The sequence below is a fragment of the Neomonachus schauinslandi genome, chromosome 4 (genome assembly GCF_002201575.2).
Source record: "Neomonachus schauinslandi chromosome 4, ASM220157v2, whole genome shotgun sequence".
NCBI lineage: Eukaryota > Metazoa > Chordata > Mammalia > Carnivora > Phocidae > Neomonachus > Neomonachus schauinslandi.
In genome coordinates, this window is record NC_058406.1 from 137353081 (window position 1) to 137357732 (window position 4652).

At 36.3% G+C, this 4652-nt stretch overlaps 1 pseudogene; it reads right to left on the reverse strand.

Moving 5' to 3' along the window:
• Window positions 1-270: 270 nt before the first annotated feature.
• LOC110578845 lies at window positions 271-913 on the reverse strand (annotated as a pseudogene).
• Between the last annotated feature and the right edge of the window lie 3739 nt (window positions 914-4652).

The following is a 4652-nucleotide window of genomic DNA, read 5'->3' on the forward strand; positions in this document are numbered from 1 at the left end:
TGGCCACTTCATGTAAACCACTGTACTTAGCATATGTGAAGGTGCTAAAAGTGTCTGGGGTGGATAAGCCCCTGGTAAACACCAGGAGGTGCGTTGCAACGTGTACCTATAAGGTGCTGGAGACACACAAGTTTTAGAGCACTTTGAGAAACTATAATATGACCATGACCCAATTGTGTAATTAACCCTACGAGGGCAACAGACACACCCCGAGTAAGAAGGATGTCAATGATGGCGCTCCCTACTCTAAGGTATTCACAAGGAGACAGATCAACAGTTTTTTTTTAATTCATCCTCCTCCTCCTCCTCCTCTTCTTCCTCCTCATCTTCTTCATCTTCCTCTTCCACCTTTTTCCAGGCAACTTTGGCCGGGACCCTTTGCGCTATCAAACTTTCCTTTAGATTTATAGTCAGCGACATCCTTCTCGTACTTCTCCTTCAGCTTTACTGCCTTATTGTTGTAAGGCTGCTTTTCACTGTCACTTAAGTTATTCCACATCTCACCCAGCTTCTTTGCCACATCTCCAATAGAGATACCAGGGTTTGTAGATTTGATCTTGGGGGCGGAATTCTGAACAGAACAGGAAGAATCCAGATGGTGGCCTTTTGGGGGCAGTAGGGTCCTTCTTCCTCTTGCCTCCCTTAGCTGGTCCATAATCTTTCATTTCCCGATCATAGCGCACTTTATCTGCCTTTGCTATTTCATCAAATTTAGACTTCTCTTTCCCAGACATTGTCTTCCACTTCTCAGAGCACTTCTTGGAAAATTCTGCAAAATTGACAGGGACCTTGGGGTTTTTCTTATGTTCCTCTCTGCACGTCTGCACAAAGAAGGCATAAGCAGACATCTTGCCCTTTGGTTTCTTGGGATCACCTTTAGCCATCCTGACTGTATTGCTCGCTAGTCTGGGCAGTGCAGAGCGTGATGCACCAAAATTTCTATATTTTATATTTTGTTTTATACATATTAAGTCCTTGGAATATGTCTATAACATTTGTGTATAAATATACACATTAAGAGTATACAGAAGGAAAGTGTGATGACAGAAATTTGAAGATTCCTCCTTTTCCACTGTAGTTTAACTTTGATTTACACTGCCACACAGTGCTAAGAATAATTGCCTAATACAGGGAATCTGCACGGTGCCAAAGAATTTAGAAGAGAGTAAATATCTTTATCAGATTAACTTTAAATACATTTTAAAATATGCATAATAATTGTCTCTTTCCCTGTCCATAATGTTTGGCACTATGCATATTGATCTTAAGAATAATGAGGTATCATAGATATCATATCACATATTTTTAGTATTTAAGTTTTTTTAATGAAGTATAATTGACATATAAAATTATGTTAGTTTCAGGTATATAACATAATGACTCACTATTTGTATACATTGCAAGCGATCATCACAATAAGTACAGCCACCATCCTCATATGAAGTTACAAAAAATTATTTTTCTTGTATTGAGAACTTTGAAGAAAGATGTCTCTCAACAACTTTCGAATATGCATTATAATGTTATTAACTATAATCATCATGCTGTACATTACATCTCCATGACTTATTTATTTTTAAACTGGAAGATTGTATCTCTTGATCTCTTTTGCTCATTTCACCCACCTTAGCTTTGAACTTATATATGGCCTTTATTATACTGAGGTACATTCTGTCTAAACCCAATTTGTTGAGAGTTTTTATCAATAAATGGATGTTGAATTTTGTCATATCATTTTTGTGCATCTACTGAAATGATCGTATGATTTTTATCCTTCATTTTGTAAGTAATGTATTACGTTGATTGATTTGTGTTCATTGAACCACCCTTGCATCCCTGGACTGAATCCCACTTGATCATAGTGTATGATCCTTTGAATGTATTGCTGAATTCGATTTGCTATTATTTTGTTGATGATTTTTTCATCTATGTTCATCAGATATTTGGCCTGTAATTTTCATTCTTTTTTTCTGGTGTCCTTTTCTAGTTTTGGTATTAAGGTAATGCTGGCCTAGTAAAATGAATTTGGAAACATTCCTTCCTTTTCAATTTTTTGGAAGAGTTTGAGAAGGATAGATATTAAATCTTCTTTGACTATTTGGTGGAATTCATCAGTGAAGCTCTCTGGTCCTGGACTTTTGTTTATTGGCAGGTTTTTGAACACCGATTCAATCTCCTTACAAGTAATCAGTCTATTCATAATTTCTGTTTTTTCATTATTCAGTCTTAGAAGATTGTATGCTTCTAGGAATTTATCCATTTCTTTTTGGTTGTCCAATGATGGTAGTATCATAGTATTTTTAAAATATTCACAAGCTCAACGGTTCAGCTATATTATCAGGTCCAGGGGTTTAGACATTATTCTTATTCATAGTTTTCTTTAGAAAGATGTCCTGGCCACTTAGGAATTTCCCATGGCCCCACTTAAGAATGGGATTGTGAAGTGTGAGACAGGACAGAGGAAGCAACTTATAATAAGGACAAAGAAAATCAGTGCTCTGGAAACTCAAAACCAATAGAGAGAACATTAGCCAATGAGGCAAGGTAAGACAAAGTACCAAGTTAGCTAAGCCTATTTCTAATATATCTGTTACATTCTCCTATTACTAGCTGGGTTTTCCTAACCAGACCCCAAATCTTTGGTTTTTAAGTGTCCCTTAGCCATTCAGGATCCCCTCTGGTGTAGTCTGCCTATATTTAATCCCTACATCGCCATGTCACAAATCAAAGTTATCTTGGCTGGGCTTCGGTCTCACTCTTCAGACATACTGTCGGAGTAATGCTATCTCTTCAGGAGCTGAGTTTTAATTGGGTACATTCTATAGTGGACATAGTAGCTCTATCCTCACCTAGCTACCAGCTGGACAACAACAAGACATGCAAAAATATGGAGTCTCGAATAGTCCCCAACTCTTACTGTATGTTCTTTTCTTCAATAAAGTTCACCTTCATAGTGTTTTAAGTACGTGGAGTTCATGACTCTTTGGAGTTCATAGATATATAGCTATTAGATGGGAACTTTGGCACAACTGCCCCTAGAGGCTTTTTGGATCTGCTCATGCTTAGAATTACAGCTTTATATGAGTTGCATAAACCTCATATGCAACGTCTAGCACATAAGTAACGCAGCATTCCCAGACCAGCTGTTTGGGAAGGGGCTTTTATTATACCCTCATTGATTTGAGATTATTTAAATATGCTTTTCATACACTCGTTATAGATCACTACAACTTTGAAAAAGGAAAATTGTCCTGATCACATATTAGTAAGTTTGAGCTCCTCAGAAGAAATGGTCCATATAAATTGAAGGTTTTGTTATGAACATTACATGCACAATATAAATGTACAGGTTTAAGCAGTAAAGTTCTGAAAAATCTCTGCATTTAGCTTAGATTGAGCAACAGATAATCAATAATTATATGCAAATGAATCTTTTATTCAATAGAACCGACCTGCATAACATTTTCAGTGCAAATCAGCAAGTACTACAGAATTAAAAACCCTTAGGGTACCTAGCGGCCAGAACATTTCTTGCATGCATGATGTCTCAAGGAAGTACATTTAGCCTGGTTATACCAGCAATTGCCATTTTGTACAAATGGCAAAAAAAAAAAAAAAAAAAAAAAAAAATCCATCCAATCACACTACACTTAATTTCACTTAATTTTAATCACAGTGTACTTGCATGGACAGGTTTCTTTTAAACATTGATTTATTCTCTAAATGGAGAGGCATGGTTTTTTTTTAAGATCTAATGTTCCCCCCTGGTCACATTTGGGAGGCTTTCCAACAGCAAGGCATAATTGTTATTTAAGATATAACGTGCCTAACCAGTCCCATTTGGGAGCTGTTTCTGGCTGTACTGAGGCTCTTGCCTGCTTGGCAAATAATGAACCCGTGCCAGAAAAATTGCATAAATTCCTTAATGTCTCTGTGTACTCTTCCAGAATTAAGCTGAGCTCTTGTTTTCTTCCTATTCTAATGAAAATGCTCAATGAAAGGGGCAACATTTTTATATACCTATATATATGTTTTCTTTTTGGTGCAGCAACCTACTTGGCTATTTATTTTGGGCATACTTGAAAAATTGATAGAATTCTGAATAGCAAAATCAAGCAAGTCAAAAGGCACAGATTAACTGGGTAAAGTGGTACTTGAGCTCTAGGTTTGCCTTATGAATGAAAAATTGACAAGCACAGCCTTTAGAGTAATAGTAGCTTTCCTAACTCTCAAAGTGGTTGATGTCCATCTGGACAAGTGCAAAGCCCCGACATCATTGTACTTTATCTGTTTTAATAAACAGATTTTGTAGCTAAGGCTCCAAGGAAATTATTATTTTACCTCTCTTCCTACAGTTGTTAAATCATGCTCTAGTCTCTAGTATAGCATTAAAATAAAGATATAAGAGAAGATATTTATTTACTCTATTTGATTTTTTAATGTGATAATTTTTATGCAGTAAAATGCACAGATCTTAGGTTTTCAACTTGATTTTTGACAATATTGTAAATCCATGTAAGTACTACTCAGTAGAGATATATATCATTTTCATCACCCAGAGATGTCCCTTTGTACCCCAATGCAGTCAATTCTCATCCACCTCAAACCCTAACTCTAAGAGGTAACCACTTTATGATTTCTGCCACATGGAT